The 16,415-nt window shown below is 38.0% G+C and overlaps 1 pseudogene; it reads left to right on the forward strand.

Annotated features, from left to right (window-relative positions):
• The first annotated feature begins 152 nt into the window (after positions 1–152).
• Positions 153–9,064, forward strand: LOC107756267 (tetratricopeptide repeat protein 16-like; annotated as a pseudogene).
• Positions 9,065–16,415: the final 7,351 nt, after the last annotated feature.

A 16,415-nucleotide genomic window follows, 5' to 3' on the forward strand; every position in this document is an offset into this window, starting at 1 on the left:
TGACATCAAAGTACCTCGAGAGCGTTTCGAAAGCATAACCGTCTGTATGGTACTTTGATGTCATACACCGATCGGTCTGCACACGCAAACAAAGCCAAAACCTAGATATTTTAGGCAATATAGAAATCATGGCCAGGACGCGTCCTGGGAAAATGGCACGTATGGTCACCCTATACAACAATTCATTTATTCACAGATAACAGAAGTCAGATTATGAGCTTTAAATATTACAGTCTATGGATAGCCTTTGCTGTTTGTGTTTTGAAATGTATCCATTCATCAATACATTTATAAATCATTAAGTATGCAGTCAAAAGGTCATTAGTATAAAGACTATTGTTTTTTTTTTCTTTTTGCCCTTTTGATCTTTACATAATGCTCATTTTATCAATATTTATATGCATAGTTGAAATGCACAGTTTTCCCTGCAATAAAATGTGAATTAATTTAAATCATATACCACAATAATCCTCTGCTGTCATTCATCATTAATGACCACTTATCTGAGTGTTTTAACTGTCCTTACAGGGCCAGTGTTGTTTTGATTTAGGGAAGTTTCTAGAGGCTCTGGTGTCTTTCACAAAAGCTGCAGAACTCAAACCCTCCTTCCTGCCATATCACATGAGAAGGTCAGTGCAGAATGTAGCAGATGTTTAAGTGCCCTTCAAAGAGATTTGAAGTCTAAATGTGTCTGAACTAGTAGCTGAACTAACGTTATGTTAGCATGTGATAGCATGAAATACCACCAGGTGGCGCTACATGCTCTCTCTTTACCTAACAATCATCACCTACAATTGCTCACATTATTGAGTGCTATTCCTTTTTTTTTTTTTTCATTGTGTATGTGTGTGTGTGTGCAGAATTTAACAAAATGCAATATATTATTGATATAATTCTTAAGTTATTATTTAATAAAAGCTAACTCAAAATGTATTTGGACAATCAAGTCATTTAAAAATATGTGAATGTTTTTGTATTCTCAACAAAATATCAAAGTAGCATTTATTTTTAAGAAATATAGCTTAAAATATTGCTATATATCACGCAAACACACTTCTAATGGAAAACAAATTAAGAATTTAATTAAGTTTTTTTAAACAAAATTTGAAAACAATAGACATATTTTTCAAAATGAACAAAAAAGGTATTTGGACACCAAACAATTGATCTTACATCAATAACCAACTTGTTATTAATGTCCACCTCTGACAATTAATTTTAATTTTATTTAGCATGTCGTTTGAAAAGCTGAAAAAGGCTGAAAAGTCAGGTTGCATTAAAACTACGAAAAGGCCTAAAAAGGGTAAAAATTACCCTCAACAGTCTAAATGGGTTAAAAGTTATTGGCTAGAAAATTGTAGTTAGTCATTTAGTTTTTTTTTTTTTTTGCTGATGACACTTGGTTTGATATTTTGGATCTAATGCAATGCAGTTCAGTTAAGTGTGACGTAAGTGTTCAAAAGTGTCTAAACAGTAGCATGAGATCATAATTGTTTGCGTTTTTGTATATGTATTCATAGTTTGGCTTGTCTGACCGCTCTGGGCCGTTACTCTGACTGTCTTCGGTTGGTCAATAATTGGCTGGAGACGGACGGCCAGTCAGCAGACCTCTTCACTCTGAGAGCTCGCCTTCACCACCAGCTCAATCAGGTCAGACTATCATTCACAGCCTTCAGAAAAACGTTTCCCTTCAAGTGACTGTAATAAACAGGTAAGAGGGCTGCGTGTCTCCTCAGATGACTTTATGCTATCATGACTTGAGGTCAGCACTTGGGCTGAAACCGTGCTGTCCAGAGGCACAGGCACTGTTGAAGAGGCTGAAGGAGGCAGTGAAGGATTCCCATCAGGCAGCTGTTGATTGGAGAGAAGCTGTTGGCATTGAAGGGAGAGCTTTCAGATGCACTGGGGAAAATAAACACCGCTCTGGAGTATAACCCTAATAAAGCACAGTACTACCTCTTTAGGTGAGGCTCAGAAGAGCTGCATATTTACTGCCTGCTAAAAAATTGGCCATCTGTGACAGTGATATTATTCAATTTAAATTAGTGTTATGATACACACACTAAACTCAGGTTTTATATACATTTTCTGTTACAATGATTTTATTTTATTTTTATATATTTTTTTGCTTTTCTATTACCAGTCAAAAATTTAGACACACAAATGACGCATGATGCCATGGTACTAGCATGATACATGTCCACAAAACATGGTATTATTATGGTACCATGTCCAAAAAAATATTTTCCGGGCAGTGTATGCTGGTCCACCTCCTAGACCAGCACTAAATCAGCATAAACCAGCCTGAATCAGAATATAAATTCATAATATTAACTTTATTTGTATAAAACTAGCACAAAGTTTTATTATTTTAACCGCTGCAAGATTAATCTTTAATGAGCCGAAAAGAACGCATGTCACACCTCTGTTCATCAATTTGCACTGACTACCAGTAGCTGCTCGCATTAAATTCAAGGCATTAATGTTTGCCTACAAAACCACCACTGGCTCTGCACCCATTTACCTAAATTCATTACTTCAGAGTTATGTGCCCTCTAGAACCTTGCGTTCTGCAAGTGAACGGCGTATTATTATTGGTCTCGTACTGTATCGTGTACCTTGTCAGTGTCGTGCGCTTTGCTTGGCCATTTGTTGTGATAAACAGGAAAGTGTGTCCAGCTGAATTCAATTTGAGTTTTGTTAGACGAATATAAAAAGCTTAGTATACCTCGGCAGCGGTCGCGTGACGGCCTCCTCGTGTGAAGACCGAAGAGTGTAAAGACCATTGACTCTACCGTTCGACTCCACCGAGCAGGGACACCGGCAAGGCACATAAGTATCGCTTCTGAATCATTCTCTTTCCTACTACTTGTTCCCCTTCTGTTTTCAGTTTTTATAACCAATTCTTACTATGTGTTTCCAGATCCCTACTATCACTACCACTCGCAAACCATGCATCACACACTGTAGGCAGCGCAATCCTAACAACTTGCGCACTTTGCCTATGTCTACTAATACACTACTTTCTTTTTCTATTGGTCTCTGGAATTGCCAGTCTGCTGTAAACAAAGCAGATTTTATTACTTCTATTACAAGTCATTCAAGACTAAACCTCATGGCCCTGACAGAGACGTGGATCAAACCAGAGGACAATGCTACACCTGCAGCACTCTCAAATAATTTCTCTTTTTCCCACTCCCCCCGTCTGACTGGAAGAGGTGGAGGTACTGGTCTGCTTATCTCTAATGATTGGAAATTTAATCCTTTACCATCTCTGAGTATCAACAGCTCCTTTGAATCACATTCAGCCACTATTACCCACCCTCTTAAAATCCATTTTATAGTTGTTTATCGACCCCCAGGACCACTAGGTAACTTCGTGGAAGAATTAGATGTGCTGCTCTCAAACTTTCCTGAGGATGGTACTCCCCTAGTTATGCTTGGAGACTTCAACATCCACCTAGATAAACCTCAGGCTGCAGACTTCCACACTCTGCTTGCTTCTTTTGATCTCAAGCGAGTATTAACTACGGCTACTCACAAATCAGGCAACCAACTGGACCTTATTTACACACGACACTGCTCCACTGATCATGTGCTCGTTACTCCACTGCACACCTCGGATCACTTCCTCCTCACTCTTAACCTCAACATGGTTCCTGACACAACACATACCCCTACACATGTCACTTTTCGACGTAACCTACGCTCTCTCTCACCCTCCCGGCTATCTGCTATGGTTTCATCTTTGCTTCCTTCCCCTGAACAGTTATCATCTCTTGATGTTAACCGTGCTACTGATACTTTCTGCTCCACTCTTACGTCTTGTTTAGACACTGTCTGCCCCTTGTCTTCCAGGCCAGCTCGTACCACCTCTTCTGCCCCTTGGCTATCTGATGTTCTCCGTGAGTATCGTTCTAAGCTCAGAGCTGCAGAAAGAGTATGGCGCAAATCACAAAATCCTACTGACCTTAATGTATATCGATCACTTCTCTCTTCATTCTCTGCTAATGCCTCCACTGCTAAAAGGACATACTATCACAACAAAATTAACAATTCGCCTAACTCTCGCATGCTCTTTAAAACATTTTCCTCCCTCCTTTGTCCTCCTCCTCCCCCTCCTTCATCAACTCTAACAGCTGACGACTTTGCCACATTCTTCATTAATAAAATTACAAACCTCAGTGCACAATTTGCCACACCACAAACTGTCAAACACATCTTACCAGCAAACATACACTCGTTTTCATCCTTCTCTCCACTCTCTGAGGCAGAAGTCTCTAAACTCATCCTTTCCAATCATCCTACTACTTGTCCGCTTGATCCTATTCCATCTCATCTCCTTCAAGCCATTTCTCCTGCCGTTGTACCTGCACTCACTCACATCGTTAACACATCCCTTCACACTGGTGTTTTTCCCTCAACATTTAAACAGGCTCGTATAACCCCACTTCTTAAGAAACCCACTCTTAACCCAACTCTTTTAGAGAACTACAGACCGGTTTCCCTTCTACCTTTCATTGCAAAAACACTTGAACGAGTTGTGTTCAACCAAGTCTCAGCCTTTCTCACACAGAACAACCTCCTGGACAGCAACCAATCTGGCTTCAGAAGTGGACATTCGACCGAGACTGCCTTGCTTTCAGTTGTTGAAGCCCTAAGACTGGCAAGAGCGGCTTCCAAATCTTCTATACTTATTTTGCTGGATCTGTCTGCTGCTTTTGATATGGTGAACCACCAGATTCTCCTGTCAACCCTATTGGAAAATGGCATCTCAGGAACCGCACGCCAGTGGTTTGAGTCTTACCTCTCAGATAGGTCCTTCAAGGTATCTTGGAGAGGTGAGGTGTCCAAGTCGCAACATCTAGCTACTGGGGTGCCTCAGGGCTCAGTACTTGGACCACTTCTCTTCTCTGTCTACATGGCATCACTAGGTTCTGTCATTCAGAAACATGGCTTTTCATATCACTGCTATGCTGATGACACTCAACTCTACCTCTCATTCCATCCTGATGATCCGACGATAGCTGCTCGCATCTCAGCATGTCTAACAGACATTTCTTGTTGGATGACGGACCATCACCTTCAACTCAACCTGGCTAAGACAGAACTGCTTGTGGTTTCAACAAACCCATCACTTTATCAAAATTTCACCATCCAGTTAGGCTCATCAACCATAACTCCTTCAAAAACAGCTAGAAACCTTGGAGTTGTGATTGATGATAAGCTGAATTTCTCAGACCACATTGCTAAAACTGCCCGGTCCTGCAGATTTGCTTTATACAACATTAGGAAGATCAGGCCCTTTGTTTCAGAACATGCAACACAACTCCTTGTTCAAGCTCTTGTTCTGTCCAGGCTGGACTATTGCAATGCTCTCTTGGCTGGTCTTCCAGCCAGTTCTATCAAACATTTACAATTAATCCAGAACGGCAGCTAGATAAATTTTTAATGAGCCAAAAAGAATGCACGTCACACCTCTGTTTATCAATTTTCACTGGCTACCAGTAGCTGCTCGCACAAAATTCAAGGCATTGATGTTTGCCTACAAAACCACCACTGGCTCTGCTCCCATTTACCTAAATTCATTACTTCAGAGTTATGTGCCCTCTAGAAGCTTGCGTTCTGCAAGTGAACAGCGTATTTATTGTGCCATCTAAAAGAGGCACTAAATCACTTTCACAGACTTTTTCATTAACTGTTCCCTTCTGGTGGAATGACCTGCCCAAATCAATCCGAGCAGCTGAGTCCTTAACCATCTTCAAGAAACGACTAAAACACATCTGTTCCACCTTTATTTGACCCTAACTCTAGCACTTTCTATTCTATTTTAATTCTACTTTATCTATATTTATCTTCTTTTTTGTAATTAAAAAAAAAAACTTTTATTTTTAGTGAAAAAAAAAAATTTTTTCACTAAAAATATTTTTTTCTATATATATACCTTGCTATGTGTACTGCGTTAGGCTAACCGAGACTTGTCATTTGCGCTTATATATTGTTGCTCTTTTGTTAGTTTTGACTGCTTTTATTGTCCTCATTTGTAAGTCGCTTTGGATAAAAGCGTCTGCTAAATGACTAAATGTAAATGTAAAGTGCATTACAGGCAATAACAAAAAGTGCATTATTATCAATTACATTGATAATAATTAATAAATGGATAAAAGGGATACAAGAAAATTATGTTAAAATATACTTTTTGGATGGAAATCAGACCAACAATACATGATGAACCGATCTTTTCAGCAGTGATATGCAATAGGACTGTCTTGTTTGTATATGTGTTGTAAATGCTTTAATAAAACGTTGATTAAAATCAATCAATCAATCAATAAAATAAAAGGATGAACTAGAAAGTAGACGTAAATGGTATTAATGGGATAGTTCACCCAAAAATGAAAATTCTGTCATCATTCGCTCACCCACCACTTGTTCCAAAGCTGTATGACTTTAATTTGCTGAACACAAAAGAAGATATTTTGAAGAATGTTGGGTAACCTTCCATATTATTTTTCAGCATTCTTCAAAATATCTTCTTTTGTGTTCAGCAGCTGAAAGAAATTCATACAGGTTTTGAACAACTTGAGGGTGAGTAAATGATGACAGTTTTAATTTTTGGGTGAACTGTCCCTTTAAAATACACATATTTTCTGCCTGCTCATAGTGGGATTCTGTATCGGCGCCTGAAAGACTTCACTGCTGCTATTGAGGACTTGGTTCTTTCTGTTGAGTTCTGTGGAGCTGGAGAAGATCCTCCTCAGGGAGACATGCAGGACAACTCAGAGGATTTAGAGGAAGACGCTCAGACCAAACTGGTGCTCACATACAATGATTTTGCCATTCAGTGCTTCTCCTGGGGTCTGTTCAGCGAAGCCATCATACTGCTGAACAAGGCCATAGAGAAACAGAGAAATGCAAGTGAGCTGTTCATCAACAGAGGAGGTGTGGACTGAGAAATAAAGAGGTTAATGGGTGTTGGGCTGAGAGTGGCGTAAAGATGGTGCTATTTCTCAGGAAAATAATCAGAGAGGAGTTAGAAATTCTCGAATGGCTTGGTTGTTTCACATTACTCAAAGTAATTGGGCAGAATTTGTATTATACAGAGAAAATCTGTGTCTTTTTCCCCAGATTGTTTTTTTAAGCAGTGTGAGTGGACTTTTGCGCTAGCTGACTATCAGCAAGCAGAGGAGATGGACCCTGACAAGCACGGCTATCTGGCTACGACTTGCTATTATTCACAATACGCTGGGTCTGCATAGCTATGAAGACAAGTAGGTTTAAACTATGTGGTTAAATATGAAATTCTAAACATATTTCTTTATCTTGTGCCTCTTGATATTATTTTTGAAATGTGTTTGTTCCAGGAAATACCAGGAAGCAGCAGACAAGTTTTCTGTTGCAATAAGGTACAACCCTGGTGTAGTTCAGTATTATGAGAATCGAACCAAAGCTTATAGCAAAGTGGCCATAATGGAGGAGTCCTTATCTTAGAGCCAACCAATGATCAGGCAAGTCTACGATAAGTGTTCCTAATCAAATATGGATAAAATATCTAACATTAAGGTTTTAAAACTTTTTGATGATGCCAAAACCCCCAAATATGATAATCCCCTTGCGAGGAACCCCCTTCCGAAAATATAAAAGTGGCTATAAATTGTCATGTACAGACCCATTTATACAGTGTGAGAAAAATATTATATCACAAAAAATGACTTGAAGAAGAGAAAGTGTATAAAACCTTATTTAGTTGTTTTAGATGGAAAAAGGCCATCTTTAAATGTAGTTTATTATTCCTAAATCTCATTTTAGGTGGTGCCTTTGCTGTTGAGTCTGCTCCCAGGATGCTCCTTGACTGATATTATGTCCTGCGCTACTGCACAGTCAGTCAAAACCCAGCTGATGGCAAAGATTCAGGCTTTCAAACTAGCAGTCTCCAAGGTGTCAAGGTTTGTGAGCATGCTGATGAATATACTCATACTGAACTCGCTGTGGTTTAGTTCGATTATAGAGATGCCTGGGTTCTCTCATCCTCAGAACATTTTATGCTAGATTGTGTGGATGACGGTTTATTGCTAGGAATCAACTTTTAGTTTTAAGAGCACCATTTCTTCTGCTAGAATTGGCAGGATGGCCCTTGCCAAGGAGGAGAGTCAGTCACAAACATCCTCACAGAAGTTACAGGCCGAAGATGGTTCAGAGCAGTTGATGAAGCCATGCGTCACTTCAGGAGAGGTGCAATGCAAGCTAGTCAAGAGAAAACAACAGGTAGACATGTGGCAGATCTACACATAAAATTGCTTGTTACTGGTGTTGTAAATGCTGACCAATACATTGATAGAGAGCCACATTATCACCCACACTACAGACATTATCAATGAAATGTTTGGAATCAGTAACATAAGGTAGTGTTTAGTTGTTTAAAATTGATAATGCAAATTATTACTGTTTTAAATGGCTGTTTTATAATTTAATCTTTACCTGTGAAGGCAAAGCACAGTTTTTCTTCTTATAGAAAAACTATTAACTATTAACTCTTAGCACAGTTTAAAATGTCTGTACTTCTTAAAAGTGTGGAATTATTCACTACTGAAGTTCAAATTTGGTTTAAAAATGGCCAAAAATTATTTTTCATATAAACGTATATTATTTATATTACATTCAAAACCATACATTTTATATTGATTGCTAACATTAAAAAACCCTTTTAAAAAATATATATTTTGAAACAAATTTTTCAAAATACAACTTTCACTCCACTGTAAAATGTGTGGAATAAATAACAAATGATTTGCTCCAGTTATATTTCTTTCATTTTTTATGATATCTTTCCCAGTTAAATGTGTGTGTTTTCTCGGAAAGGCTAAATCTTTTAACTTGTGACATTAATCACTTCTGTTTATGGTGTCAGTTGAATCAAGCTGTGAAAAGAGCCCTGCAGCAGAGACAGCCCCTGCACTATGACGGGCCCCGTCTGGCCCCTGTCCACCCCGTACGTGAAGAGCCTGGCTCTCAGGAACGGCCATATGTGTGGAGGAAATTTGGGGGCTTTGGGCTCAATTGTTGAAGGCTCATTGGAATGAATCAGTCTCAGTGGGTTTTATACTTAAAGGGACATTTCACTCAAACATGAAAATCATTTAGTCACTTTCTTTTGTGGAAAAACAAAATATTTCGAAGAACGCTGGAGTCCGAATTTTTATTTTATTTTATTTTTTTAAATGTATGCTTTTGTGTTCCACAAAAAAGAGAAACGCATACAGTTTTGGAACGACATGAATATATGAATTATGTATGATATTTCCTTGAAGGTTCGAGATGGTTTTGGCATTATATTTGATTGAGTCAATTCCTTGCTATAATGCAGTGGGAGTTGTTTTGTTCGTAGCAGCTGTTGCTGCTCAGAGGTCCTCAGCAGCTGGGGAAACAGCTGAGAAAGTGAGCGAGAAAAGAGAACAGTATAAAAACACCACTGGCAGCTGATCCCAGACTTTTATCACAGACGTTTACACTCCCTTGCTAATAGTGAAGCACATGTTTTCAGCCCCTAGAGGAGACAGCCTGAGATTTTTTGGCATTGAAACAATGGAACAATCAGACGTCATTTTCTCACATTTATTGTCCTTGTGCAAAAACAAAACACATGAAATAAAGACTTTAATTTTTGTAACTGACCATTTAGTCCAGTTATTATCATCACATTAGACCTTAATACGGTGGCCGTGAAGTGCAAAGCAAATCACAATTCTGAAAACAAAATAACAAATTACAAACACAAATGCAAGTCTAAAAAACAAAATAACAATTCAGAAAGCACAACAACAATTCAGAAAACATTATAACAAGTCAGAAAACACAATGACAAATTCGAAAACAAAATAACAAGTCAGAAAACACAAGGACAAATCAGACAAACCGGAAGAAGTAGGTATAGTTTGAGACAGCGCCATTGGTTTGGGATTACTCACCGCTGACTGGACGAGACATCTGTCAATCAACGTATACAGGGAAGAACCAGCCGAAGAACAGCAGAGTCATGGTAGAAAGTTCGGAGATGGTATTAAAGTAGCTCAGCTTAAATGTATTGTATGAATTGCCCTTACTATGGAATAAAAAATACGGAGTGTGGCTGTAAACTATCAGCTCCAGTGGTGCAGATGGCTAAGCGCTTGTCGTTGGCTTATTGACGTGATCAAACCGGGTTCGATCCCACCTTTTGCCAAACTTTTTTTTTCTCCCTTTGGCCACCGTACCTTAATCATTTTAGATGCCTTTTTAGATTTTAAAACGGATGAAAATGAGGCTGTAAGACATAGACTTGCAGTCATTACAATGGCACGCAGTGTATAAAGGTCCTAGATCATGGAATTTTCGTCAACTCACAACTTTTAAAACTGTTTAATGGAGATTTTGGCTTCTGACAGCTTTTTAGGAAAGACATTTCATTAGCTGAAAAACCAGTATGCAGGCTCTGACTCTGGCTCTAAGACTAGCGTTGACTAGTAGTTTTTTTTTTACTGAAGAAGATTAGGAGCCATAGTCCAAAGCTTTCTGAATTCAAGTCTACATAGGATTATTACGCACTGCTTTGTTTATTTGTCATCATTTGTATGCATAAAGCAGATGAGCTCATGTTCGACACAAGGCCTCATTGCTCTAGAGGACCTCGTCTGCTGTGTAAACAACTCATTTTCATGATGTTAGTTTTATGAAAACTTTGTGCTTCAGTACTGTATGTTTCATTCTTTCTCTAATCAATGAAACATTTGAACCTATCAATTATGCGTGATTACATGTTGTGATGTCTTGATGACTAAGATGTGTTTGCATGCTTGCGTATGTGTTTTGTTACTTTATTGGGTTTGCTGGAAATAAACAATCTGAACATCAGGCGGAGTGCTTCTGGATGAGCACATTGAAAATAAGTGAAATGGCTGTATCATTTATTTAAAGTGCATTATGTTTCAATTAATCAAATCATGGTTTTGTTCAGTTCAGTTTTTTTGTGTGCATATTTTAAAAAAGTAATCACAATAAAAAATAAGGTCTTTTGAAGAGAATATTCCCAACTTTATTAGTACATAAACTAAATTAAACATTGACTTACAAAATGGTTTCCCCCCCCTCAGTTTTATCTTAAGCAAATTCTTCATATTATAGCTAATTTAGCTATAATAAGTGTAGTATAGCCTTTATAATAAATAATCGTTTTTACTTTGTATGAATGTTTTGTTTTTGTGAAAAGAAATGGTTTTGACATTAAATTAACATTAATTTAATTTAACATTAAATCAGAATGTAAGGATTGAATATAAATTTGAGAAAAACTAATACTTTGGCTGAAACAATTTAGAGAAGATTTGGTCAAGAGTATAATTTTTTCAGTGCATATATTCATATTTTTTTATTTTTAGGCTCATTCAGGAATTAACATATAATTAACACCAGCCTTTCTTTCACTTTTTCTACTATATGTCCATAGTGGCAAGTACAGGAAGGTTATAGTTTTTAAGAAGTGCACTAAATTTGACATTTGACACCAATTCAATTCAATTAAGTTCAATTCAAGTTTATGTGTATAGCGCTTTTCACGATACAAATCAGCTTTACAGAAAATTAAGTTTCTACAATATATTTAGTAGTACATTTAGCTTGTCAGTGGTGACTATGTCAAATTGATGTGCATATGGCAGAAATATACGATAAAATTCAGTTAATGACGTAATCAAACAGACGATGATCAGTATTAACAGCAATGATTATATGTTGCAATCAAACTTGTAGCAAAATTCTCTTCTCAGGTGTTCGGTCATCTCAGGTCTTTGTAATGGCTGGATCCAGACTGAAGCTTGTGTAATTCCTAGTTACCACGGGATGTCAATCCTGTGGCAGAAACAGAGAAACACATAGAGACATAATTAGCATAGCTGTTCTCTTCTCAGGTGTTCGGTCATCTCAGGTCTTTGTAATGGCTGGATCCAGACTGAAGCTTGTGTAATTCCTAGTTACCACGGGATGTCAATCCTGTGGCAGAAACAGAGAAACACATAGAGACATAATTAGCATAGCTGTTGTTCCAACCAAGCAAAAATGATTTGTTCAACCCAAGCTAAGGAATAATAATGTGCATTTGATCAGATATAACTGCAGTACAAGATTATGAGATGCATTATTTGAATGCTTGGCCAAAGAGATGTGTCTTTAATCTAGATTTAAATAAACCGGGTGTGTGTTCACGGTGTGTGTGTGTTCACTGCTGTGTGTGTGAACTTTGGATGGGTTCACCATACTTGGCCACATGTCACTTCACTTCATATTTTCTTGACCTGCTAAAGACTCTAGCCGCTGCATTTTGGACTACCTGTAGCTTGTTACTACCTAGCAGTGCAGTACAATAGTCCAGTCTAAAGGTCATGAATGCATGAACTAGCTTTTCTGCATCTGAAACAGGTAACATGTTTCGTAGCTTGGCAATGTTTCTAAGATGGAAGAATGCTGTTTTTGTAACATGGGAAATATGATTTTCAAAAGACAAGTTGCAATCTAATATAACACCCAGATTTTTGACTGTAGAGGAAGTAACAGTAACTCTGTCTAGTTGCAAATTGTAATCCAAGAGATTCTGTGTACTGTTTTTTGGTCCAATAAGTAATATCTCGGTCTTATCCGAGTTTAATAGGAGAAAATTATTGGTCATCCAATCTTTTACATTTTTAACACACTCTGTTAGCTTAGATAATTTAGAAGTTTCATCTGGTCTTGTTGAGATATATAGTTGAGTATCATCAGCACAACAGTGGAAACTAATCCCGTATTTTCTAATAATATTACCAAGGGGCAACATGTATAATGAAAATAGCAGAGGACCTAGGACAGATCCTTGTGGCACTCCATATTTTACTGGTGATAACTGAGATGACTCCCCATTTAAATGAACAAAATGGTAGCGATCGGACAGGTAGGATCTAAACCATCTTAAAGCCTGCCCTTGAATACCTGTATAGTTTTGTAATCGATCTATGAGTATGTCATGATCTATAGTGTCGAACGCAGCACTAAGATCAAGTAAAACTAGCAATGAGATACAGCCTTGGTCTGACGCAAGAAGCAAGTCATTTGTAATTTTAACAAGTGCAGTTTCTGTGCTATGGTGGGGCCTGAAACCTGACTGAAATTCTTCATAGAGATAATTTTTTTGCAGGAAGGAGCGCAATTGAGCAGACACAACTTTTTCTAAAATTTTAGACATAAAAGGAAGATTTGATATAGTTATTATCAGTAATACGCAGCATGCACGATGCAAGGAAATGGTCAGTAACATCATCACTTTGAGGTATGATATCTATATCAGTAAGATCAATTCCATGCGATATAATTAAATCTAGCGTATGATTAAAACGACGAGTGGGCCCGGTGACGTTTTGCTTGACTCCAAAAGAGTTTATTAGGTCAGTAAACGCAAGTCCTAATGCATCATTTGTATTATCAACGTGAATGTTAAAATCTCTGACAATTAGTGCTTTTTTAACATTTACCAATAGGTCTGAGAGGAAATCTGCAAATTCTATTAGGAAATCTGTATATGGCCCTATAATGACACCAAAGAACACGTCTGAGGTAGAAGGAAGATAGTTGATCTTCTTGTTTTAAATACATTACCTCAAAAGCAAAAAAGAGGCTGAGAAGTGGAAGAGGGTCGTGGCAGACAGGATTTCATGCTGCTAACCAGCAGTCTAGATACATTTGCTTTCGACACACACATGTGAACCTCATGGTGGTGGGGCTTGGTGGAGTTTCCTCAGACAGTGTGTGAGTAAGGGGGCCGAGACCACGAACAAAGTGGTTTTAAACAGACAGTGGTCATAAAGAAGCCCAAAAGTGCTTCACACTGGTGTAATAAAAGTGTAAGGTTACTCTTTTTGGCAGATTAGGACAGACAGCCAGGAGAGTCACGAGTTGCCAGCTTCTCCCCCAGACATAAACACCTTTCTCTGGGCACAGGAGCTGGTGGCCTGGCCTCTAGTCAAAGAAGTCTTTGCAGACCAAAATTTCATTCACGTTTGCCGAGAGAGTCTGTTTTGTCTAAAACATGTGTGTTTGTAATTTTTGGAGAGTGTTAGGAGCGTGCAGATGGACTGACTTAAATGGACTGAAGTCTGAAATTCAATGAAATTTTAAGAAAGCCACAAGGTTTTTCTTTCTTCACCGTTGTAATATAACAGTTCATTTATTTTTGTTCAAAATAAATACTACAATAAATTATGAAAAAACTATTTTATTTAAAAATGAAAAATGACGATACATAAAATTAAACAGTGTAATAAATAAATATATTTACATAAAAACACATTCTAAAAACAATTTACTTAAAAATGTGACCTCCCTCAATCTGCTGCTTTCAAACCATTTGTTTGCTTCTTTATAGTTTTAGTTTAGAGTTTAGTTGTACCCAGATGATGTCTGACCTGTCTGGCACAAACAAATGAATATAAAGAATTAAATGGCCTCTTTTACAGTCTCTTAAATGGACATAGACAAGTGGTCCCTACTGAGGAACCTCTGAAAGACAGTTTATTCATTTTGGATAGATAATGCGTCTGCTGTTTTTTTGTGACTCAAACTTTCCAGCTGGATTTGATGAGTCAAATCCAGTCTTGGTCTTGCTCTTTTCTTTTCAGATGAACTCTTCTTGTCATGGAGATCTTTCGCTGTCACAATCCTTATCTTGCCATGAGTCATTAAACGCATTTTTCAGTACCTGTTTTCAGTGATGTTGATGTCAATCGGGCATCATGCAATCCCTACAAATAAGTTGTCCAAGGCATACTTGGCCTGCTGGGAGGTCGTAAAACTGTCCTCACATTCAGGGTGCTGCTAACAGACACAGTTTCTTGCATTACATGGTGCGTGGCCGGGATTTGTGTAATGGCAGGCCAGGACCACAGGTCCGCATCCAGGGTTTTTGAGGAGTAGTCCAGATAGTCCGTGCTTTTTTCTTCATCTGAGGTTGTGAAGTCTGCCGTTGAAAAAAGGAGTGTGATTAACATGATGGACAATCTCTGGAAAATTAAAGGCATAATTCACCCCAAACTGACAATTCTGTCATCGGCTAATCACACTCATGTTGTTCCAAACCTGTATGACTTTCTTTCTTCTGTGAAGAAAAAAAAAATACTGTTAGCTTAGTGCAACAGTGAATGAGGACTGAGGCTTTTAAGCTTCTAATAGACTCAAAAGCAATATTCAAGTATCATAAAAATGGTCCATACGTCTCAAACACTATATTCCAAGTCTTCTGAAGATATACGAAAAAGTGTAAATAAAGTGAAGTAGGTAACATATTTTTGTATATATGCATTATATGTAGAATAATGTTTTTACAAAAATGCTGGAGAGAGTGACGTCAGATTACGACCGTTGCATTGTCCGTACAAATTTTGCGTATGCGAAGTCTAGTGTGACCACGACTTAACCCTAAACCATACCCCTTCAATAATATTCCAAATTAAAACTGGGGAAAACAATCAGAATGAGTTCTGGTGAATTGATAACTGCTACAAATGAATCATTGAAAACCAAGTCCAATTCCTGGCTAAATGATTCAGTCTTGTGAACTGAATCAACTGATTCACTGAAAAAGTCTGGCTCAAAAGAATGTTTATTTGCAAATTTGACATTGCCACTTCTTTTATGAGCTCTTGAGAACACGCCAAGGAGAACTAGGATGGATATGAAGAATTGAATAAGTAAGGGATAATGTACATCCAGCCGGTTGTTATCTCAGAATAAACCCCGACAGGGTGATCAGGACCCCAACGTGAAGCGGAGGCACCAACACAAGATGTTGTGTTTTCAGTCACAAGATGGCGCCAGACAGTCAACGATAGCGGAGTGACTCGTTAAGCATATACTGTAAGTAGTACCGGTCAAGATAACGCGTAGTACCTGGATGAGCGGTGTGTTATTTAATTTGGCGGTTGTTATCTGGGAATAACATACCGCTGGATGGCGCAATTGACCAATCAGAATCAAGTATTCCACAGAGCCGTGTAATAACGACTTTTATGATCTGTTTCTTGCATAATGCGACTCCAAAAGACTTGGAATATAGCAGGAGTTGCATGGACTACTTTATATGGTGGTTTAATGTAATTTTTCAAGCTTGGCAGATCCAGTCCTCATTTGCTTAAATCGCATGAAAAAGAGCAATCAACACCACACTAAAAATTTAACATTTTTTTTGTTCCACAGAAGAAAGCAAGCCATACAGGTTTGGAACATCATGACTGAGATTAACTGATGACAGAAATCTTATTTGTTGGGTGAACCATCCCTTTAAATGCTCACTATGGACTGTTTGCCATCTTAAAGTGGCTTTCAGGGTCACCTCTACAGCTTCGCTCAGATAAAAAGATGCA

This window comes from Sinocyclocheilus rhinocerous, unplaced genomic scaffold (genome assembly GCF_001515625.1).
Source record: "Sinocyclocheilus rhinocerous isolate Xijiao unplaced genomic scaffold, SAMN03320098_v1.1 scaffold1043, whole genome shotgun sequence".
NCBI lineage: Eukaryota > Metazoa > Chordata > Actinopteri > Cypriniformes > Cyprinidae > Sinocyclocheilus > Sinocyclocheilus rhinocerous.